Genomic DNA, 26095 nt, shown 5'->3' on the forward strand with positions numbered 1-26095 from the left:
TATTAATTCATCGTGGACGGGTTTTCGTCCAATGAAACAACAAGGGCGATTTTGTACGAAGCAACAACAATTTCGCAACTAAAGAAAAAAATAGCGCTGCGAGAACGGGCAGACACAAATTCAGAGGATGAGAAAAAACGGCCCTTTGTTGAACAAATGTCTAAGCAGTACAAAGACACACCAAATACACGGAAGCCCAAGTGTTACAATTGTGGTCAGCTGGGGCACGTGGCCACCAGCTGTGTCGAGCGAAAAAGGGGCGTCAAGTGTTACGGGTGCGGTGTGTACGGGCACAAAGCAAGTGAATGCGAGAAGAAACAAACAACCAACACGGGTACACATTTGGTGACAGATAGCAACGATACAATGGTAATTATTGAATTTGGCGATTGTGTTCTTCACGCTTTGTTAAACATTTTGACGTATTGCATTTCCTTCTATCCCATAGTGGCGAGAGCCCGCCAAACTGACAGATCGAAATAGCTTATACCGATATTGAAAAATAGTTTAACGATTTTGAAAACAAAACTTTTTGTATTGAACTGGCTTTTCAGACTTGAATTCACCCGTGCAGCCTTCAGGATACATTTAACGTGATTGAAATTTTCAGTTTCAACATTGAAGTGGCTTGGAAAACCCTGTGCCGAGTGTTTATGAAGAACAAATAAGTGCGTTGATCGAGAAGCAAGCATTGTGTCAACGACGAGCAACAGCCGCCCAAGGAATCGCCGATAACAATGCGGATCATCACCAACGAAGGGGCGGTGCCGTTTCGTCAATCACCCAGACGTTTCTCTCCGCCTGAGAACGAGATCGTGGAACAACAGATAGAACAATGGCTGGAGCAAGGAGTGATCCAGAAATCGTCGTCCGACTTTGCGAGCAGAGTGGTGATCGTCAAGAAAAAGAACGGCAAGTACCGATTATGCGTTGATTATAGGAAACTCAATTCGATCGTATTAAAAGATGGTTTTCCAATCCCAGTAATTGATGAGGTATTAGAAAAACTACAGAAAGCTAAGTATTTTTTTTTTTTTGTTATGGATTTAACAAACGGATTTTTTCATGTTCCAATAGAAGATAGTAGTAGAAAATATACCTCGTTTGCCACAAAAACGGGATTGTACGAATTTAAGAGAGCACCATTTGGTTTTTGTAACTCTCCCGCAGTTTTCATCAGATTTGTTAACACTATTTTTCAATCATTAATTAATCAAAATGTATTAGATCTGTATATGGACGATATAGTCATTCACGGTGTAACTCTAGAGGAATGTTTGAATAAAATGGAATTAGTTTTTGATAAAATAAAGGCATACGGACTTAAAGTAAACTGGGAGAAATGTGAATTTTTGCAACAGTCAATTGTCTTCTTAGGGCATCGTGTAGAAAAGGGAACAATTTCACCAGGTAAACAAGATAAGAGCCCCTAAGAATTTTAGCCTACCAAAAAATGTTAAAGCTATTCAAGCTTTTTTAGGGCTAACGGGGTTCTTTCGAAAATTTATCAAAAATTATGCTATTATTTCCCGACCATTAACAGATTTGCTAAAGAAAGATGTAGAGTTTAACATGGGGCAGATTGAAATAGAAGCTTTCTAGAAATTTAAGCAGTTATTGATCAAGGAACCGATTCTTAGATTGTATGATCGGGATGCAGAAACAGAAATACATACTGTTGCATCGAAGTATGGGTTTGGTGCAGTCTTATTGCAAAAAAATTATGGAAAATTTTATCCGATTTTGTTTTGGAGTAAAAAACAACGCCATGGGAGTCAAATCAACATAGCTACATTTTAGAAGCAAAGACAATTTTTCTTGTGGTCAAAAAATGGCACCATTACCTATTGGGGATTAAATTTAAAATTATTACTGACTGCATAGCATATATTAAAAGAAAGTCCTTACGGTTCATATAAGATGAAGGAAAACATTCTTTACAAAACAGTGCAAGGAATTGATTTATTGGTTATTCCGAAAAGTATGGAGAAGCAGATAATTGTAGATGCACATAATGTAGGTCATTTTGGTAATACTAAAACTATGCATAATATAAAGCAGTTATATTTCATACCACATTTAGAATATAAGGTTAAATAGGTCATAGAAAGTTGTGTGAAATGTATTTTGCATAATAGGAAGCTGGGGAAGAAGGAAGGTCTGTTGCATCAAATCGATAAAGGAAATAGTCCTTTACAAACAATCCACTTAGACCATATAGGACCAATGGATGCTACGGCAAAACAATATAAGTATATTTTGACAGTTGTAGATGCATTTTCCAAATTTGTTTGGCTTTAACCAACAAAATCGACTGGTACCGAGGAGGTAATTTTAAAACTAAACAGTTGGTCAGAGATTTTTGGTAACCCTGAAAGGATTATTACGGATCGTGGAAGCGCGTTTACTTCAAACAACGTTATGGATTATTTAAAAAATCGACAGATAGAGCATGTCATAAACACTACAGGAGTTCCAAGGAGAAACGGGCAAGCCGAAATAGTTAATAAAATTGTGTTGTCTACTTTGGCTAAGTTAAGTTCAGATGAATCGTCAAGATGGTACAAGTCAGTAGGATTAGTGCAACGAGCTATTAATTCAAATGTTCATGCTACCACTAAACGGACACCGTTCTTTGCGCTTTTCGGTACAACTATGCGAAATGAAGATGAAAAACAACTACAAAAGATAATTCAAGAGGAACTATACGAACGTTTCGATAACGATAAAACAGAAATAAGGGAACAGATTCAAGAAGAAATTAGAAGAGCTCAAACAATACAGAAACAGAACTTTGACAAAACGCGGAAGGAAGCCATAGAATATAACATAGGTGATCTGGTAGCTATTAGACGAACCCAGTTTGTAGCAGGTAGAAAGCTAGCAAATGAATATCTAGGTCCTTATGAAGTAATATAAACCAAGCGCAACGATCGTTACAAAGTAAAAAGAGCTGCTAATTGTGAAGGTCCTAATATAACTAGTAGTAGCGCAGATAACATGAAATTGTGGTCTTACGCCGTGGAAAATGATCTACTAGACGAATGTGATGAAGAAATCCCTTGAGGGCAATGGATAGCCAGGAAAGGCCGAATGTAAGTTTCTAAAAGGAGATAGGACGAACGTAAGAGGAACGAAGCGAGCGATGACGAAGGACATCCGGAGAAAGAGAAACGAAGAAATGAGTGAGCGAGATAGGAGATGATAGAATAGCTATAAAAACGGGAGCGCGTGCATAGTGGTCAGTCGCGATCGGTTTGTTGTATTTAACACGTCTAAATAAGCAAGCTGTGGGTGCCGGTGTAAAAAGCTACGAATTGATACCGATGATGTTTTTTTTTAAAACATCGTTTGGAGTTGTTTTCGTGTGGGATTCTGCTGTACACATGATAAACTAAATAACTGATTATGGTGATAAGTGATTATGGTAACGGGATTAGGAATAGACAACAGTTGAAGGCTATAACAAACAGAGAATTAGATGAAGATTAGATGAATTGTATTATGAATTATAGCATGTAAAATGAACTTAAACGGACAAGTGAATACACACTAGCAAAGTGAAACTGATGATCATGCTAGTTAGAATGACCATGACCACATTCACTTGCCTGGTGAAGTTGGATGAAAAATTCTCAAGCGCTTTTGCTACCACCAAAGGTCTGCGCCTGGGTGACGATGACGCGGCTATCTCTCATCTAGCAGAAAACTACCAAGGAATCGAGCAGGCGGCAGAGAGCCTTAGATTGCAGATAAACGTAGCAAAGACCAAACTGATGGTGGCAACATCAGCGGACCTACCAATAAATAATCCGAATCTACGTAGGCGTGATGTACAGATAGGTGAACGCACTTTTGAAGTCGTCCCACAATTCACCTATCTAAGGTCAAAGGTCAGCAACGACAATAGCATGGAAGCTGAGTTGCGCGCAAGGATGCTGGCTGCCAACCGGTCATTACAACGCCCTGAAAAATCAGTTCACCTCAAAGAACTTGTCGCGATGGACGAAGCTGGGAGTATATAGTACTAATATAGTTCTGGTACTCACATACGCCTCTGAGACATGGACACTGTCCAAATCTGACGAAACCCTCTAAGCCGAGTTCGAGAGGAAGATGCTCAGAAGGATACTTGGCCACGTATGTGTTGAAGGACAATGGAGGAACCGCCATAATGACGAGCTATACGTTATTTACGGCGACCTCACTGTCGTACAGCTTATCAAGCTCGCCAGGTTCCGGTGGACTGGCTATGTTGTACGCATGGAAACGGACGACCCAGCCCGCAAAGTCCTTTTAGGCCTTGCACAAGGACAGAGGAGGCGTAGTCGACCTAAATTGAGGTTGCAAGATGGCGTGGAGGTGTCCGCCATTAAGGCCGGGATAACGGACTGGCAGACGAAGGCGCGAGACCGTGACCGATTTCGGACACTCCTGAGGCAGGCCAAGAGCGTAAAGTGGTTGTAGCGTCAGATAAGTAAGTAAGATGCAGGGCTTTTCAATTGAGTTTAGACTCGAAGCATACTAGTTTTGTATCAACGCATCCTTTCCGTTTTGTATTGGCATGCATCCTTTTAGAGTGTAATTAATGGACTTTTGACTGATAACAATTGATTTTCAGCAAGCCGGTTGCTGGCGCGGAATGACCAAATTGTTTATAGAACTATATATGGGCAATCTGAACAAATGGTTCAATTCAACTTATGGTTAGGTTATGCCATTGGGTACTGCATATTTCAATGTAGCTGTTAAGTGTTTTTGATTTGCATTGTGCATTCATGGAATTGTTAAGGTATTTACACCGGCACCCACAGTCTGATGACAGCTCCACAGTACGCTTGCAACATTCCCCTAATCGATTGCACAACTCCCCTAACTGATTGCAAACATCCACAGCTTGCATGCAATATTCCCCTACCAATTTGCAGCATTCCCCTAAGTGATTGAACTATTCCCTTATATGATTCGAAACCCTGTAATTTCTTACGTACATTAGTTTAAAGGATTTCTTTTACTGCTACATATTATCCACAAAATAAGAGATATTTTTTCTGATATATTTTCAGTGCTATTGTTTTGATTCCATGAATGCACAATGCAAATCAAAAACACTTAACAGCTACATTGAAATATGCAGTACCCAATGGCATAACCTAACCATAAGTTGAATTGAACCATTTGTTCAGATTGCCCATATATAGTTCTATAAACAATTTGGTCATTCCGCGCCAGCAACCGGCTTGCTGAAAATCAATTGTTATCAGTCAAAAGTCCATTAATTACACTCTAAAAGGATGCATGCCAATACAAAACGGAAAGGATGCGTTGATACAAAACTAGTATGCTTCGAGTCTAAACTCAATTGAAAAGCCCTGCATCTTACTTACTTATCTGACGCTACAACCACTTTACGCTCTTGGCCTGCCTCAGGAGTGTCCGAAATCGGTCACGGTCTCGCGCCTTCGTCTGCCAGTCCGTTATCCCGGCCTTAATGGCGGACACCTCCACGCCATCTTGCAACCTCAATTTAGGTCGACTACGCCTCCTCTGTCCTTGTGCAAGGCCTAAAAGGACTTTACGGGCTGGGTCGTCCGTTTCCATGCGTACAACATAGCCAGCCCACCGGAGCCTGGCGAGCTTGATAAGCTGTACGACAGTGAGGTCGCTGTACATCTTGTATAGTTCGTCATTATAGCGGCTCATCCATTGTCCTTCAACACATACGGGGCCAAGTATCCTTCTGAGCATCTTCCTCTCGAACTCGGCTTAGAGGGTTTCGTCAGATTTGGACTGTGTCCATGTCTCAGAGGCGTATGTGAGTACCAGAACTATATTAGTACTATATACTCCCAGCTTCGTCCATCACGACAAGTTCTTTGAGGTGAACTGATTTTTCAGGGCGTTGTAATGACCGGTTGGCAGCCAGCATCCTTGCGCGCAACTCAGCTTCCATGCTATTGTCGTTGCTGACCTTTGACCTTAGATAGCCTACCTATAGATACCTATCTGTACATCACGCCTACGTAGATTCGGATTATTTATTGGTAGGTCCGCTGATGTTGCCACCATCGGTTTGGTCTTTGCTTCGTTTATCTGCAATCTAAGGCTCTCTGCCGCCTGCTCGATTCCTTGGTAGTTTTCTGCTAGATGAGAGATAGCCGCAGACCAATTATTTCTATATTACCACCGTATGCCAGGATCTGGGATGACTTATAGAAAATGATTCCCGTGGTCTCCATCCTCGAGCCGCAGGTGGCCCTCTCTAGCGCCGAGCAAACACTATGGGCGCTGTGTGGCTTGCTTTGGAATCACAGCTTTGTTCACTCTCCTTCTCTGTGATTGGTCTTTCAGCAACTCTCAGCAGAGTGTATTGCAGCGGAAAGAAAGAGAGAGCGCATATTGCAGAAGCGGCATCGTACGTGATGATCGGAAAGAGAGTGAACGATCGTAAGCCTACGAAACGCTCTGATCGCTCTCTTATCTTGCACTGTGTTCTCCGCAGAAAGCTAATGCAAAATGAAAGCGCCCAGAGTGTTAAATATGAGACAAGCGAGCTCGTCACCCAGGCGCAGACCTTTGGTGGTAGCAAAAGCGCTTGAGAATTTTTCATCCAACTTCACCAGGCAAGTGAATTTGGTCATGGTCATTCTAACTAGCATGATCATCAGTTTCACTTTGCTAGTGTGTATTCACTTGTCCGTTTAAGTTCATTTTACATGCTATAATTTATAATACAATTCATCTAATCTTCATCTAATTCACTGTTTGTTATAGCCTTCAACTGTTGTCTATTCCTAATCCCGTTACCATAATCACACAATTGATGTCATAAGAAGTATAATTGAAATATAATATGTATTAGAAATTCAAACAGATCTGACCAGTGGTTGATTTTCCGTTTTGGAATCCTCTTTGATAGTTTCCGACGTGCGGGACCAGATCATCCTGAAGGATCAGGGAGAATATTTTATAAGCGATATTCAACACCGTAACGCACCTGTAGTTGTTGCAGTCCAAGCTCCCGTCTCCCTTCTTGTATATGGGGTAGATGATTAAGATTTTTAAATCACAAGACATCAATTCAGTATCCCACACCTCTGTAACAATTTGATGAATCTCATCTTCTAGTCGTGGACCTCCATTCTTGACCAGCTCAGCTGCAATTCCGTCGGTCCCGGGTGCCTTGTTAGTATTCAGCATTGGGTTTCTTCTATCATGATGCATTAGCTAATGGAGCCTCTAGCTGTTCGTTAAACTATTCGTTGAATAATTCATCAAAATACTGAGCCCACCGCGAGAGGACCTCTGGCTGGTTACTGACCAGATCTCCATTCTTGCTGCGACAGCAGGTTACCTTACTTGACAACAGATGTCAAGTTTTACTTATGAGACTTAAGGATTTGTAGCGTTTTTAAAACAAAATTGTAGTTTCTGTGTGAATAACATTGTTTTATCAACATTATTGATTATTTCAGTACCAAGCTATGTAATTTTTATATAATATTAAATGATACAAAATGTCACCAAGTCGTATGTGACCAGTGGGGGTAAAATCGACACCTCACCAAGCAGTATTTCGGTACCTATTTGTAACATTCAAATATTATACCTATATAAAATGAGGGCGGTTCCGTGCTACAGTGATCCACTCGAACAACTGAAAAACTCATCGTGGGTTCAAATCTTGAATAGACCGCTCCTCCACCCGTAGTAAGGACTGATTATCCTGTGCGTGGTACTTAAAAAGTATCGAATTCCTGTGTGAGCGACATACGCGCTTAGAAGAATAGAAGAAATTTAATTATATCGTAATTTTTAAAAGCCTTTTTTTTACAGATGCCCCGGAACTATGTACAAAAAAGTCACAGTCAAGCTGGACAAACTAACAATAGAAAAATGCATTAGAAGCTTGTAGCAACCTTCCCATAATAATTGGGGATTATTATAGCTAGGTTAGGTTTATAGATTAGGATAGTTTATAGGAAGTGAGAATAAAGCCCTTCTTTTGATAACGACACAGCCGCGAGACTAAGCTCCGTGAACCCGCAACAAGCTATAAGGCTCGGGATGTCTAAAAAAGAAGCAGCAAATAAATATGCAATTCCAAGGACAGCACTAATTGAATACGTCTCTCATAGTACGTCTGCCAAACTCAGATACAAACCGTGCGTTTTTACACCTGAACAGGAGAAAGAACTAATCGAACATAGACATGACCTGACCTGGAGAGCCGATTTTATGGAATCATTGACAGATTCCATAAAAGAAAGCAGATTTAGCAGAAAAAAATAATATTAAGCATCAGTTTAATAAGAAAAAGAAGATTGCTGCGAGAGACTGGATGGACGGTTTTTGAAAAAGGAATCCGAACCTTTCCTTCCGAAAACCGGAAGCTACCTCCGCAACAAGAGCCAGAAGTTTTAATAAGCCAACAGTGAACAGTTTCTTCGAATTATATCAACAGATATTGGAAGCCAACATTTTTGAATCAATTTTAATGAAATTTCAGGAAAATTCGTGTTACAAAGTTTCAGCAAGACAAACTTGTTGAAATAATGGACCGAAATACTTAAATCGCAATCGGTGTAGGTTCCATTCCTGCATTTTTTGGAAGGATGTGGCTTTGGATCTCTATTTGATGGGGCCAGCTGTGAAGAAACGAGCAGCATGGAAAAGGGTATGTAACAGTTATTTTTAATAATTAAGTTTATTGTAGTACTATTTTTAACTTTAAATTTATTTTCATTTTATTTACAGACATGGATCGAAAAGAATCAGCGGTCTAGAAAAAGCTCAGCCACAACAAAAAGGAAACGCTGAAGAATGATGGGAAACCGTCATTCAATGCGCTCAGCGAGATGCTATAACGCTCAGCGAGCTGCTAGAACAAACGTCCGAGACATCAGTGCCACGCTTGACGAAATGTGCGTTGGTATAAGCAAGCAATATGAACATATCAATATTTCTTAGCAGTATGAACCGCAACCTTACAGGGTTTACCTAGCCAATCCGGCATCGTCAGAGCGTTATCGGTCGCCGTAAATACTTTTTCGAGTGACGTAAACCCTCAATTGGGCACTGTCTTTTCTATTCGGGCCTTGTGAAGCATGAATCGGGCATAGTACAGAATGAAAGCGGCCTACTCTTGAAGGTATCAAATCGGTAGCTCCGGTGTTTTTGATCCTTGAGTTATTTAAAAATACGTAGTTTGCATGTTGTTAAACTTAGTATGCATCATTTCAAAATTTATAACTTCTAAAAGAAATTTCATTGATTTTAGAAATGTTAGGAGAGGGAACATTAGGAATCTACCAGCAAATGTTTATGTCTATTCAAAATAAAGAGTGAAAGAATAAAATTCAAAACCTACATGCTTTAATTTTGCAATAACGTTTTAGTAGATTTCAGATTCTATTTTACATATTTATCTTATTAATTTTTGTTAGTCCCGTCTGGTCAGGGAAAGCGGGGTAAAATGGACATATTAAGCAGTTTACTGAAAATTCCTTTGAATATGCCACATAACAAAATTTTTCTTTCATTATTGTATGCCTCCACCCTTTATCTATGAATATAAATTGCCACTTAGAATGAAAATAAATTAACAACATGAAAATAGTGGTTAATAAAAGTTGATGTTTAACCTTTAAGTTGGCAACCCGATACCCGGGTATTTTTTTAACTTTAAACTGAAATAACTTTTGATTCATTGCTTTTATTGGCCTGAAATTTTCCGTAGCCTCCCAACATTTAATTTTTGAATTTTTGCCGTGCAGTCCAAACTAAGGTTGCCCAATACCGCCCCGCTCATAATTAAACGGTTGGAGAAATTGTTCGGAAAACCAGTCCAGCTCGTGCGACAACTCACAGAAGGTGTTCGCAGATTAGACCCTCCCAAGCCAGAGCAATTGAACAGCCTTATTACGTTCGGCTTGGAAGTCATCAACCTGTGCGATCATCTGACTCTGAGCAACCTGTCTGGCTATTTTAACAACCCGGAGCTTTTGGCGGATTTGGTGGATAAATTACCCGCAACAAGGAGACTTGAGTGGTCCAGGTACAAACATAAATATCCCGAACCAACGCTAAAAGAGTTCGGTGAATTCGTAGAGACTCTGGTAGACGATGCATGCGACGTCACCACTTACGTTCCTCCTCGAGCAGATCAAACAAGGTCCAGAAGCTTCCACTCCCACTTGCACGTGCAACACTCAGATCCAGAGCCATCTGCGCATACTTCATACACTTCGCGACAGATCAATATAAAATGCCTGGTTTGCACTACGCCGGGACATGCCGCCAAGCATTGCCAAACGCTCAAAAAAATTACCGTGGATGAACGGTTGGAAAGCGTAACGCGATTACAACTTTGCTCGACGTGCCTGAACAGACATGGTTCGAAGCCGTGTCGATCACGATTCACATGTCGGGTACCAGGATGCGGCGAAAGACATCACACTCTGCTACACCGCGATAGAAAAACCCCTGAGGTGGTACACTACCAAGCACATCACTACGTCAAGCAACCGGCAATTTTCCGCATCGTGCCAGTTACGGTGTACCACGGCCGGCGCGCCATTAACACCGTCGCCTTTCTCGATGAGGGATCAGCCATCACCCTGGTGGAAGCTGAATTAGCATCGTAGTTGGGACTCCACGGAGAGGTAGAACCGCTAGAGCTCTGCTGGACAGCCAACGTAACCCGGAAGGAAGCAGACTCTTGCCGCGTCAGTTTTCAAATATCAGCGAGAGGAGAGGGGCGGCGCTACGACGTAGCGGCCGCCCACACCGTCAAAGAGCTAAGTTTACCGTCTAACAACATTAAATACGACGCACTGATAAGTTCTTTTACACACTTACAGCTCCTTCCGATAACGTCCCTGGCTAACGCGAGGCCAACCATCCTGATCGGACTGCGAGACATGCAGCTGATGCGTCCGCTAGAAACACGCTTTGGCCCAGCCCATGAGCCCGTCGCAGTAAGGAGTGCCCTCGGCTGGGCCATCTACGGACCAACCGACGCGTGTGCTGAAAGGATGACCCTAGGAGTGCCACATAATCAAGTAGCACTACAATTAGCAGTAGATAACTTTTACCGCGTTAAACCTCGCGAAGAGGGAAATGATAGAGCGATTGTAGATAGGGAGCTCAACGAGCTACTGCGACAGCTATTTGTGCTAGATGATGTAGGGACGTATGCCGGACCAATTCCATAACCCACCGACGTGGCAAGAGCGAAAACGCAAGACTTGAAAACACGTCATTCAAGTCAAACGGTAGATTCACTGCTGGACTACTATGGAAGAGCGATGAAATTTCGGTTTCCAGATAGCAAGCCCATGGCCTTCAAACGACTGCTCGCCTTGGAAAGGAAACTGGATAAAGATCCCGAACTCAAAATAGAAGTCCATAATCAAATCAGAGACTACATAAAAAAGGGATTTGCTCATGTTGCCACACCCCAAGATTTAAGATTAGCAAATCAAGACAGAGTGTGGTATCTTCCCTTAAACGTCGTGTCCCACCCCAAGAAACCCTCTAAAAAACGACTGATTTGGTATGCCGCTGCAAAAGTAGAAGGAGTATCCTTAAATTTGCAACTACTAAAAGGCCCAGATCTACTAGTCGTATTGCCAGGAGTACTGAGCATATTTAGGCAACGACTAATTGCCTTTGGTGGAAACATCGAGAAAATGTTCCACCAAATTCGGATACGGAAAGAAGACACGCACAGTCAAAGGTTCTTATTCCGATTCGAGAAAGACCAAGAACCAGACGTCTATCTCATGGACGTAGCTACATTTGGGACAACGTGTTCTCCATGCTCGGCCCAATATATCATGCACCATTATGCCGATGAACATGAGAAGGAATACCCGATTGCGGCAGCTGCCATAAAACGTTCCACTTACATGGACGACTACTTCGACAGCTGCGACATAAAAGAAGAAGCAATCGAGCGCGCCGAACAAGTGAAGTACATTTACGCACAAACAGGACTAAATATGCAAAACTGGGTAAGCTACGATCCCACTCTTGTAAAACGCTTACAAGAAAATAAAAAGAGCCAAACTCTAATAATCTTCAAACCCACTGATAACGATAGCGAAACAAGAGTACTAGGAATGGTTTGGGATCCAATCAGTGATGTTTTCCAATTTCCCTCGTCCTGGCACAAGGAATTAATTCCATATGTGGTTGAAGGAAAAAGACCCACGAAACGAATTGCATTGAGAGCGATAATAAGCATTTTCGACCCTCTTGGAGTACTAGCCCCCACTCTAATTCACGGACGCTTACTGATGCAAGATTTGTGGCGAACCCGTATCGATTGGGACGAGCAAGTAGGCGACGAAGAGCTAATCAAATGGAGTAACTGGGTAGCCATACTTCCCAGTATTTATAAAATTAAAATACCACGTTGGTACTTCAAAAGGTGCATGCTCGACTACACAAGAAGCGGTGCAATTGCATGTATTTACGGATGCTAGCGAACAGGCTTGCGGATGCTATTCGTTGTGCATTGGTGATGTCTCGAAGCAAAGTGGCACCCCTTAAACATTTGTCCGTACCCAGGCTTGAACTGCAAGCAGCACTTCTAGGATCAAGATTAATGAAAACTGTCGGTGAAAATCACAACTTGAATATAACTGAAAAATACATACACACTGATTCAGATGTCGTTCTTGCATGGATTCGATCACCCCCTAGGGAATATAAACAATACAAAGCACACCGAGTCGCAGAGATTCGCACCTTAACAGACACAGCTGACTGGAGATACGTCCCCTCTAAAGAGAATCCAACAGGAGGTCGATGGCTCAACGGTCCTTCATTCCTCTACCATCCCAAAGAGTGTTGGCCTGAACAAAAACCAATTCGCACAACAATAATCGAGAGAAGAGTCCCTCTATTGGCCCATTCCATTACGCCTTCGGATCCTCATAGATATCAGCCGAATCTCGAAATGGAATATACTATTACGCACTGTAGCCAAGGTCTACAGGTTTATAAGAAACAGCAAACTAAAACGGATTGGTAAACCCATAAAGACGCTCGAAGCTACCGAGAAACAGGCTCAAATCATTAAATGTAAAATGCAACATGAGTTAAAACCACTACAATCCGAAGAACTTCAACGCGCTGAAAAGCTAGCACAAAGCGATGGTTTTGGAAAAGAGCTCGAAGTCCTCCAGAAAGCAGCAGGGGACGAAAATAAAACAAGTGGTCAGAAAATCAAGCCCTATGTACAGCATTGACCCGTTTATAGATGAATGCGGGATTTTACGAGTAGATGGAACCGCGAACGCGAGCAATATTCCTTACGACGCTAGATTTCCAATCATCTTACCCTTATCACACCTCACGACAGAACTGCTCCTGCAACACTACCACGTGCAATATGGGCATGCAAATCGGGAAACCGTGGTAAATGAAGTTCGACAGCGGTACTACATTCCATTCTTAAGAGCAGCAGTTGATAGAGTGAGGATAACATGCCAATACTGCAAAATAAAAAGTGTAAGTCACAAAATCCTCGAATGGCTTCGCTACCGGAGCAACGACATACCCCCTTCTGGCACCCATTCACAAACGTAGGAGTTGACTATTTGGGGGAAATAGACATCGTAAATGCGCGACGGCACGAGAAACGATGTGTGGCCGTTTTCACTTGCCTCGCGACACGTGCAGTTCATCTCGAGATCGCATACAGCCTCTCTACCGAGTCCTGCATAATGACCATCAAAAGATTTGTCTGCCGCAGAGGGCCACCGGCGGAGATTTACTCCGACAATGGGACCAATTTTCAAGGCGCCAGCAACGAACTGAAAAGGCACATGAAAGAACTGAACCATACCTGTAGAGCCACCTTTACAAACACCCACACGAAGTGGATCTTCAACCCTCCTTCCGCACCACACATGGGTGGAGTTTGGGAACGACTGGCCCGCAGCGTTAAAGTAGATCTAAACGTAATTTCATTTAATTTCATTTCATTTCATTTCATTTCATTTCATTTCATTTCATTTCATTTCATTTCATTTCATTTCATTTCATTTCATTTCATTTCATTTCATTTCATTTCATTTCATTTCATTTCATTTCATTTCATTTCATTTCATTTCATTTATACAATATCCGCCATCAAGGCTAAATATAATTGACTTAAAACTAATTAAATACTAACAAATAAACAAAATAATTCATGAAAAACTAAGCCTAGCTAACCTAGTCTTGACCTAGCAAAAAAGAAAAGAAAAAAAAACACGAGTAGAGCGTAGAGACTATCATAAACTTAACAGAAAAAAGAGAGTAATAGAAAACTAAGGAGAATAATTAAAGGGAATGTGAAGAAAAAATACGGTTACGGAAAGAGTTAAGAGAGGAGTCGAAATCAAAGAGATAGTAAAAGTGGTTAAACAACCTGAAACAGGACAGAAGAGGGTCATTGAAAGTATAAAGAGTATGACGTGTTTCAATTGACAGAGGATCACGTGGACGAAGAGAACGAGAGGGAACATACAGCGAGATGGACGAGAGTAAATCAGGAGCATCAGTAGCAGAAAGTAATAAGCCACCAATAAAACAAGCCTGAAACACTTGGCGGCGGAAGCTTAAGGAGTGAAGATTGAATAACTGCAATCGCGTTTCATAGGGAGGTAGTGAGGCAGCACCGAACAAACGACGAAAGGCAATCCTGGTAAAGAGGCGCTGAATGCTTTCAATTCTCGAACAGCCATCAATAGTGGGAGGATTCCAGATGATACTTGCATATTCAAGAATAGGCCTTACCAAAGCACAATAAAGGATTCTTAGGATGCTTTGATCTCTAAAAATAGAGGTAAAACGTAAGATAAACCCAAGGGTTCGATTTGCTTTTAGTAGCACCTCATCAAGCTGCAGTTTAAAGTTAAGACGACAGTCAAGTATAATACCAAGGTCACGGATGGACATAACACGAGAGAGGGAAGCGCTAGAGAGAGTATAGTTAAATGAAATAGGAGAAAGAGAGTGAGAGAAAGAAATAACAGAACATTTTTCGGGACACAGGCGAAGTAAATTGGATGAACACCAATGAGCAAATGCATTGAGGTAATGCTGAAGTCTCAGACAATCAGAAGAAGAAGACACAGGTAAAAAGATTTTGATATCATCCGCATAAAGGAGATGACCATCAGGAGGTAAAACATTACAAACATCATTTTTGAACAAAGAAAACAGACGTGGACTTAGCACACAACCCTGAGGGACACCTGACGTACAAAAAAACTCCTCAGATAAGTACGACCCGGTTTTAACCCTGCATGATCGATTACTTAAATATCAGGACAGCCAGCTAATAATGCCATCACCAAAACCAAGTTTAGACAATTTAACTAATAATAAAGAGTGAGGTAAACTATCAAAAGCAGCATGAAAGTCGGTGTATATTGCATCAAGTTGGGTACCGGCCTCAAAAGATCTAAACATATTGGAAATAAAAGACATGAGATTAGTTGAAGTAGACCTACCAGGCATAAACCCATGCTGTTTAGGGCTAATAGCGGAACTACAACTATGAAGTATGGTTGGAAAGATACATAGCTCAAAAGTTTTGGCTGTGGCACATGTTTGAGTTATCCCACGATAATTAGAAACAATGCTACGGCATCCCTTTTTGTGTACCGGAAAAAGCCAACAGGATTTCCAAAGAGCAGGAAAAACCCCAAGAGAAAGTGAAAGGTTGAAAATTTTAGCAAGGTGTGGAGCAAGCACGTCCTTACAGTTTATTAAAACAGAGGCAGGAATGCCATCTGGACCAGGAGTAAAAGAACGTTTCAACCCAAATAACACCTGTACAACTGTTTCAGCCTAACTAACCTAGTCTTGACCTAGCAAAAAAGAAAAGAAAAAAAAAACACGAGTAGAGCGTAGAGACTATCATAAACTTAACAGAAAAAAGAGAGTAATAGAAAACTAAGGAGAATAATTAAAGGGAATGTGAAGAAAAAATACGGTTACGGAAAGAGTTAAGAGAGGAGTCGAAATCAAAGAGATAGTAAAAGTGGTTAAACAACCTGAAACAGGACAGAAGAGGGTCATTGAAAGTATAAAGAGTATGACGTGTTTCAATTGACAGAGGATCACGTGGACGAAGAGAACGAGAGGGAACATACAGCGAGATGGACGAGAGTAAATCAGGAGCATCAGTAGCAGAAAGTAATAAGCCACCAATAAAACAAGCCTGAAACACTTGGCGGCGGAAGCTTAAGGAGTGAAGATTGAATAACTGCAATCGCGTTTCATAGGGAGGTAGTGAGGCAGCACCGAACAAACGACGAAAGGCAATCCTGGTAAAGAGGCGCTGAATGCTTTCAATTCTCGAACAGCCATCAATAGTGGGAGGATTCCAGATGATACTTGCATATTCAAGAATAGGCCTTACCAAAGCACAATAAAGGATTCTTAGGATGCTTTGATCTCTAAAAATAGAGGTAAAACGTAAGATAAACCCAAGGGTTCGATTTGCTTTTAGTAGCACCTCATCAAGCTGCAGTTTAAAGTTAAGACGACAGTCAAGTATAATACCAAGGTCACGGATGGACATAACACGAGAGAGGGAAGCGCTAGAGAGAGTATAGTTAAATGAAATAGGAGAAAGAGAGTGAGAGAAAGAAATAACAGAACATTTTTCGGGACACAGGCGAAGTAAATTGGATGAACACCAATGAGCAAATGCATTGAGGTAATGCTGAAGTCTCAGACAATCAGAAGAAGAAGACACAGGTAAAAAGATTTTGATATCATCCGCATAAAGGAGATGACCATCAGGAGGTAAAACATTACAAACATCATTTTTGAACAAAGAAACCAGAAGTGGACTTAGCACACAACCCTGAGGGACACCTGACGTACAAAAAAACTCCTCAGATAAGTACGACCCGGTTTTAACCCTGCATGATCGATTACTTAAATATCAGGACAGCCAGCTAATAATGCCATCACCAAAACCAAGTTTAGTATCATCATCAAGTTGGGTACCGGCCTCAAAAGATCTAAACATATTGGAAATAAAAGACATGAGATTAGTTGAAGTAGACCTACCAGGCATAAACCCATGCTGTTTAGGGCTAATAGCGGAACTACAACTATGAAGTATGGTTGGAAAGATACATAGCTCAAAAGTTTTGGCTGTGGCACATGTTTGAGTTATCCCACGATAATTAGAAACAATGCTACGGCATCCCTTTTTGTGTACCGGAAAAAGCCAACAGGATTTCCAAAGAGCAGGAAAAACCCCAAGAGAAAGTGAAAGGTTGAAAATTTTAGCAAGGTGTGGAGCAAGCACGTCCTTACAGTTTATTAAAACAGAGGCAGGAATGCCATCTGGACCAGGAGTAAAAGAACGTTTCAACCCAAATAACACCTGTACAACTGTTTCAGAGCTAACCGAAATATCGGAGAGATTAATTAAGTTCTCTGGCGTGTAGAGTAGCCCACCCTCAATAAAGTTAGGGTCACTAACCGGTGGCTCAAACATTTGGGAAAAATGTGCAGAGAATAGCTCACAGATCTCAACAGGCGTAGAGGCAGTTCGAGAATCAAGTACCATTTCATTAGGTAACGTATTGCACCCTCTTCGTACCCTAACAAATCGCCAGAAGGATGCTGGATCCGAACGGAAACGCGATTGCAGTCTACTCGAATAGGCCTCAAAACGAGCCCTGTTGTATAGTCGATGCGCAGAGGCAGCGTACTTAAATAAACGAAAGTTGAATGTTGATCAGTTCAGACGATACCTGCTAAGATATTTCATTCTAACCTTTTTCAGGTTGCGAAGAGTACGATTTGACCAGGGAGGATTAGGAGGGGATCGAAAAATAGGTGTACATGAAAGGAGTGCAGAGGTTAACAAAGCATCAAACGATTGAACAGCCTCGTCGACCGATGTACATTGATAAAAAAAGACCAGTCGGAACGAGATAGAATTGAATTAAGTTTACGATAGTATGTGAGCCGAAAATTATAACGAACACTCAATGAATTAGGAGCAGAAGGTAATACATTCTTAACCCTACTAGCCCTAAATAAAGAAGACGGTAACGCAATTTCTAGAGCAGGATGATGGGCATCCTGGGGCAGGAGCAGTGACGAAGCAGGATACACAGAACAACAAGCAGCTGCAGCAGAGTTGGAGAGCACCAGGTCCAAATAATGATTTAAATGGTTATGCACCCCGTTCAGCTGATAGAGTTCATGCAGGTTTAACAAATCCAAAAAGCAGGAACTGGATGTATTCGAAGAAATATGTGGCACATAATGTCTTATAGCTGAAGATGAGTCTGGCCTTACTGCGGTAGAAAGCAACCACTCTAACGCAGGTTGATTGAAGTCGCCCAGAAGGATAAGATGATCATTCGGTTTCATTTGCATGTATGCATCACTGATGAAAGCAGAAAGGGATTCCAAATAGTTGCGGTCGCTGCTCAAATACGGTGGCACATAAACAATCCCCACATAAAGACGAAACTTAGAAAAAGAAACACGTATACATAAAGCTTCAAGCGTGGGTTGATTAATGTTAAGTGCCACAGAAGGATATCGAACGGAACATGCAAGTAGCACACCACCCCCACGCGAACGTTCATTGTTTAACCTGCTTCGATCGCAGCGGTATATGTTGTAGGCATCACTATCAAGGACCATGTTGGATGGAATCGATTCATTTAACCAGGTTTCAGTAAGGGCAAGCATTTCAAACCCTGATTCATTCGCAGAAAGGCGCAATTCATTGTATTTGGTGCGAAGGCCTCGAACATTTTGGTAATATATCACGAATGGGTCTATTGATTGTGAGCTATCCGTTTGGCAAACGGGCTGATCTGTGGTGAGCGGTTCTTGTTGCTGAGATTGGATTGTGATTGAAGCCCCACCCCCGGTGATAACTGAGCCGGTGTGGGAAGAAACTCCAGTTGAATAGCCTCTAAGATCTCGGTCATCTGGGATGGTGATAGAATCCCGCGCTGTGGGGGTGGCGATCGATGTTCCAAAAAATGATCCGGATGAGCGGTAGTTTTTGGCACAGCTGAAGAGCAATTTTCACTATTTGTACGATGCGAAATAAGCTCAGAAGGGTCAAATCGAGCCCTTTCATGTACACGTTGCTTTGGTAGGCCACGAGCAACAAACTCCCGAACAGTAAGTGAAACTGGCCAAATAGTAGACTGCAGCGCAAGCTCCTTAAGAGATTTAGGAACACTCACTTTGAACGATATGAAGGACATCGAGTCCAGGTTCACACCCTTTTTCGTGAGACGGTTAACATTAATATCGTCCGTTGGTAGCACAGCTTTAAGCCACACACGCATATCATCAGCGGAGACATGCGATTTGATGTTCGTGAAGTATAACCATACTTTCTCGGCTATACCCGTGTTGGTGGTGTTTTGGTACAAAACAGGATCAGAAGATGCTTGTGTATTTGTTCGATAGTTTCCAGCACTAACATCAGTAGTCGGCTTAGTACAGTATCGGACATCAAGATAGAACCCTGGTGTTGTCAACGCACCTTGCACTTGTTTTACCACGTTACTTGTGTGTGTGTGTGTGTGTGTGTGTGTGTGTGTGTGTGTGTGTGTGTGTGTGTGTGTGTGTGTGTGTGTGTGTGTGTGTGTCTGTGTCTGTGTGTGTGTGTGTGTCTGTGTCTGTGTGTGTGTGTGTGTGTGTGTGTGTGTGTGTGTGTGTGTGTGTGTGTGTGTGTGTGTGTGTATGTGTATGTGTATGTGTGTGTGTGTGTGTGTGTGTGTGTGTGTGTGTGTGTGTGTGTGTGTGTGTGTGTGTGTGTATGGTGTGTGTGTGTGTGTGTGTGTGTGTGTGTGTGTGTGTGTGTGTGTGTGTGTTTGTGTGGTAGAAAGAGAGTGTGCTTTTTAATGTGTATTTGCAAGTGCGCGGGTTTGTGTCTGAAAAACGTAGCTTGCTATGGTTTCATATTGCATGGAAAGTATTCTGATAATGTGTGTTATCATGTGAGCCAGCGTGCGTTTGCACTTGGATAAAAGCTACAGTTTGCATCGACAGCAGCGCTTGTTCCTCGGAAGAAACCGCAGGTATGCTGGTTGATGAATGTGCATGCGCAGCGATGTGAAATGGACACGCGCACAACAGCAATGAACTCGGCATTCCCTTACAGGTGTTTCTCCAGTGCACGCCATAGAAATGCCTGCGTGCATCTCTGCGTTGAACGTTGTGTGCGCATGTTAAACTTTGTGCGTGCATTGAGCTGGCGCGCAGTTGTTCTTTTCAATGGGCGTTTTGTTTCATGAGCGCGGCAGTATTCGGTTCTCGATTTAAATGGGTAGATACTCACTCGCTTGCTCATTGATAGTTTTTATCCATACGCTTTTTTTGCTGCTCTACAACGATGTAATTCATCACGTGTAGAAGCAGAACGCAGGCTGAGCACGGGATCAGCCGTGTCCAACTTTTTAACCAGCGCGTTCTTGACGGTCCAAGCAAGCAATGTTAGTAACAATGGGTCGAGGTAAACATAGTACCGATGATCAGCGCCATATAATAAAGCGAATGGCGGCTGCTGGCATTAAGCGCAAAACGATCTAGTTCGTAATGGAACGATCGCGCACTTTTGTCGCAAACGCGCTTCGGACATCCGAAATGTGTTTGGACAACCAAAACGCGCTTGGACAACTGAAACGCGCTTGGACAACCGAAACGCGCAAGTCAACCGGACGTCCTCAGAAGACCACGGCGAAAGAAGACCGTAAAGTTGTTAATAGATCGAAAAAACACTGATCGAGAGGGCGGTGGTTCTGCTTATTACATCAAAAACCTTACCCAAAACACAGAAAAACTACTAACAAATCTATATGAAACGACATACTTGTGAAACAAACACACACACCAATACACATTCAAACATACATACACACACACACATGCACACACACACATGCACACACACACATGCACACACACACACATGTTCACACACATACACACACATACACACACACACAAACACAAACACACAAACCACACATAAACCTGTCCCAACAGGTGCATGCTGCGTTGAAAACACCAGGGTTCTATCTTTATGTCCGATACTGTACGATGATTGTAGTGGTTACAGTTATCAGAATCTTCCACAGTGTTGGTATCGTTCGCAGCTTGGATATCAGCAGTGAGCTCCGTTGAGTTAGTAAATGTACGGCGAGCGCAAGCTGTTTTAGTCGTTCTGGATGTATTTGTGGCATTGAGCGACGATACATTAGTGGATGTGTGCGTTCGCGATGCGTTGCTAACAGACGGCTTAGCTAATATGGGTGCTAGCGCTCGCTTATCAACGAGAGCGTCTACCAATGGTTTCATTCGCAAAGGAGAAGCCAAGACGTTTTTAGAGTGTAGGAGAAATAAACAAGTCTCGCTATATAAAACTTGGTTTTCGAGTTTAAAATTCAGCCCTTTGCAAAAGCGATCGTCGCAACAGGTGCATAAATTGTAATTTTGAACAGTCTGTAAGTATTTTATTTTGATTTTTTTTTTAACTTTACCACGTAAGTTGGTAACCAGCATACCCGGGTATTCCATACATTTTGTATGGAGAATGAGGTTTCTCTTCTTTCTCTTTTCGTATTGTGCTTATTTTCGAGTCAAATTCAACTGATTCCCAATTTCAATTTAACCGTTATTTTTATAATAAAATGAATAAACTAAATGAATAAATGAAATAGAAGAGAATATATGGTCGGCATTACTTGCTTACAGCATTAAAATATAGAAAGCATTGTTTACCTATGAAAACCGTTAATTTTTTGCGTCAAAACGTGTGGAATACCCGGGTATGTCGGTTGCCAACTTACGTATGTTAATCTGGTTGCCTACTCAACGGTTAACGAGAAACTTTTTTGACACGCGGGATAAAATGGGCATAGCCCTGGGGCAAGGATAATGTATTTAGAAGGTCGATTTTTATCGCTTTTGCTGGGCGACATTGTGGGGGACAACTGTCACTCTCTGCATACAAATTTCATTATCCCGCACCAGCCCTGCCCGATTTTTATACCGGAGCCCACGGAAGAGATATGTCAAGTCGAGAAATGTCATTTTGCTCTGAACAACTTCACCTTGTCATTTATAACACCTTGCCCTGGGGCAAAATGGGCATATGTAAACAAACTGTGAAGTGTCAAAACACTGGGGCAATATTGACTACAACAACTGCGCTTAGGAATTGGTCTATGCTTTTGCGCACGTTTCGTGAAATGTATTTTCGTTCTATCTTTTGTTTTGCTGGTCAGAAAAGCCCATAAAATTCTTCCAAAAACATGTTACCAAAATTAAAACAGTTTTTACAAGTTTAAACCTACAAAATCGAATCTTTTGAACCTGTGCCTGTTATGATTATTGAGGCGACAAATACAACACCATAGCCTCACCAAGCGCCGTACGTCAAAAGCATCTGCCCATTTTGCCCTTAGCGTAAGGCAGCGGTCTATTCTTGTTGCGCGCAACATTGTTGCTGGCGAAATGTATGAATTTTGACAGCTAGCGCAACTTTGTTGTCGGCCAAATTCAAACCAATTTGATTTTTGTTTGGCAACATTTTCTATTTACCTTGGTCATGGTGATCGGGTGCATGAAATGACACAGCAGCAGTGTGCGTTTTGTTGAGATCCGCCAAAATTGGATTTTTTGCATTTATAAGCCTTTTTTGTGAATATTTTATTTTGATAAACACTTTATTCAACACGTGAATGATAAAAATTAAGCTTTGAGCTATTAATTGGCACGATAAACAATGTCAAAGCGAAATGTTGCCAGCAACATTCATAGACAACCTCAGCGATATGTTTCCGAGCAACAATGTTGCGCGCAATAACCCCAGGACTCCACACAACATAACACGGAGCGCAACATAACAACTGACAGCTGCCAAACGCTTGAGAAAATGCTTGGGAAAGCAGGTAAAGCGTTTCATTAACTTTCGGTCATCGCAGTAGGTTGGTAGCTTTTCAAAGAGAAATGAGCGGCTTACTAAGGATATTCAAAACATGGTACCGGCAATAAAGCGTTTTCAGAAGCATTTGCCAGCTGTCAGTTGTTATGTTGTGCTCCGTGTAATGCTGTGTGGAGTCCTGCGGTAAGATTAGACCGCTGCCTAAGTCGAGTTTGAAGGAAATATGTCAAATCTATGTGTTATTATAATTCAACTATTAAACCCATCTCTATAATCGCAATGTCAATCAAAATAGCACTTGGCAGAATGATCGATAAAATCGCATCTGGTGAGGCACTTCCACCACCCTCATTAATGCACCATGTAGATTTGCTCTCGATATCTTCACCTTGTCAGCTACATACAGCTTGATCCAATGGAGCACAGGCACCGCCATTATACATCTTGCGCTTGCACCGAGTAGCAAAGTAAGCATTTGAAGGTAAGAAAAAATCGTTGCAAAGAACAAGAAAAGAAAAGAACTGCAAAAATCACCATATTTGTTATTCTACATTCAATTTCTAGCTCCATTTCTCCCAAACCAGAATCAAAATTCAAGTATTCTAAAATGGAACAACCGAAAATCGCCATAGGCAACTTCATTCGTACACCAATGCATAGACAAGGTGTCGTAGTAGAAATCAAAGCCGACGGCCACGTACGTTATCAACTATGTGACTAACAGCTGATTTTCGAAGCTGATTCATATACAGTCTTGCCGACCCCTATTGAGGATATTCATCCGGGTCATTTCTGTAAAATCCTTGAAGGGAGTAAAAAAAGCGTGTGCGGAAGAACGCTAGGCAACCAGACTGGCATGGTATATATAATGATATCACCACAACATCTCCAGCGTCGTTTCCTCATCGGAAACATGTATCCAGTCGCTAAAGAGCCCTGGAACAATCTGCATTTTTATCCTGTCCTGTGTCGCGGCACAAGTTGGATATTATGAATAAAAATTAACAAGTAGTGATGAATGTAATATTGTACTGATTGTCTTATTTGTTACTATTGTTCTCGATTGCAACCAATGGCTACGGACGGAGTTATCTGGACTCGTCTGGAGTCGGCCGAGGTCGGCCTTGGAAACAAAGACCTGTATAAGAAGTGCACGCGCAAAGTGAAAGACCTAAAACACAACGAAAGGAAATGTCTGATCACAAGCACAAAGGCTCCTGTTGACTCCAACCAACTCCGATTCCGGTCGACTCCGAACGATTCCGGATGATTCCGAACGACTCCGATTCCGAATGACTCCGACGACTCCGGACGACTCGGGTCGTCTCTGAACGACTCCGGACGACTCCGAACGACTCTGAACGACTCGGAACGACTCGGAACGACTCCGGAAGGCTCCGGACGACTCCGGGCGGATCTAGTGGTTTCATTTTGCCGAAGTCGGAATCGGACTAACAATAGTTGAAGTCGGATCGGAGTCGTGGAAGCGCTCTAGAAATCACATCACTAGTCTGACACACTTAGCGCGCCTCGCTAGTGTATGCTTCATAGTGTACGTGAGCGAACTGTCGATTCGTGGATGTCGACCAGCAGCAGCGCAACTGCTGCGGCGAATCTAGACCACAAAACGTCTTTCCACAACAATATTCTAACACAAATTCTCTGAGTGAGTCAATTTCAACGATATCGTGGCGACGCCTGCATTCCTCGAGCGGCGCAAACAAAATACTGAACAAACGCGACTGAGCCCTGTTTTCCCATCCATTCTCTCTAGCAGCATCCACGCTGCTGAAGCGGTACCGGAAACAGAATCAGGAGCGAAAACCGCGCCAGGCCTAAAGTGCGATGCAGCTCGAGCGGCTCGAGGACGAATTCCAGCGCAATATCTACCTGAACATGAACAAGCGGTTCGAGCTTGCGCAGTGTCTTGGACTGAGACGCAGAGAAAGACGTGGTTCCAGAACCGGCGCACCAAGTTTAAGAAGCAGCAGGACTCGCGCAACAAGCGCAAACAGCGCCAGCAGGCGCAGCTGATCGCCCACTGGCTGTTTCAGCCGCCGCAGCTTGGCAGCATTCCACTGGACGGGCAGCTGCAGCCGCTGCCCCGGCTCGCCGCACTGCCCGTGCACCGGTCATCACTGGCCCTGGCACAGGGTACGCTCCAGTCGGCCCTAATGGCACCGTACCATCAGCTACCGCCGACTTCATTGACAGTGCAACAGCATCAACATCAGCAGCGGTGTGCCTTGAAGGAAGAACCGCGTGTTGGCAAACCGGTGTACACGGTCCGCTCGCCGAATGCGGTGACAGCGTTTCCCACGGCTGTACCATTCGCGACGTCCTCCGTTGTCTCATCGCTACAGACAAGCGGGCAAAGGACCTGAAGCAGGTGGACGCTTCGGGCTGAAGAGCGCAGTGCGCAGTGGTCATAGGAAAACATGCTTGTGAGAGTGAAGATTAAACCGCAAGAGATTTAAAAGTGCGGGCGTGTAATGCATCAACGAACGGATTTGTTTAATTAAAATAATTATAAGGAAATAAAACGACAATTTCATTGTAATTTCGAGCGCCGTAATGTTTATCTTAATTCATACATTGGGAGTCTCGAATAGCGTCGGGCATTCCGTTAAAACAATCCCAAGCACTACAAATCAACTTTGCGATTCCTCAACAATGTCGAAACGACTCAAACTCTCGGACTAAAGGTTATCTTAAAAGACTCCGTTTAGCAGCCGGCAAACGACTGACGCATTTTAAAAACAGCAAAACAAAAGCTGATGGCGGATAGCCTCATGCAGTGTACCTTTCCTTGCTGTCATAGCTTTCACCTGCCCTCTGTACAGTTCCGAATCTCAATCAGACCCCTTTTGGTATGCTCTACGGAGAGGGAAGGGGCAGATGTAAATACAAGTAAGAACTAATGTTGAGATAAATACATGTTAAAATACTTATATTACACGAATTTTGTGTTTTTTCATGTTTTCTACTTCAAAAGCTTTTCCTCTCCCATAAAGCTCCATTTCTTCAAATTTTCACGATTTACCCCAACAAAAATGTTATCAAAATGTTTGTTTACATTAGCAATTCAAACGCCAGGACTCCACAGAGCATAACACGGAGCGCAACATAACAACTGACAGC

General features: G+C 42.4%; 1 pseudogene; it reads left to right on the forward strand.

Moving 5' to 3' along the window:
- Positions 1 to 737: 737 nt before the first annotated feature.
- On the forward strand, positions 738 to 25338 carry LOC133391684 (paired box protein Pax-6-like; annotated as a pseudogene).
- The last annotated feature ends 757 nt before the right edge of the window (positions 25339 to 26095 follow it).

The sequence above is a fragment of the Anopheles gambiae genome, chromosome 2, assembly GCF_943734735.2.
Source record: "Anopheles gambiae chromosome 2, idAnoGambNW_F1_1, whole genome shotgun sequence".
In the NCBI taxonomy this organism is placed as follows: Eukaryota; Metazoa; Arthropoda; class Insecta; order Diptera; family Culicidae; genus Anopheles; species Anopheles gambiae.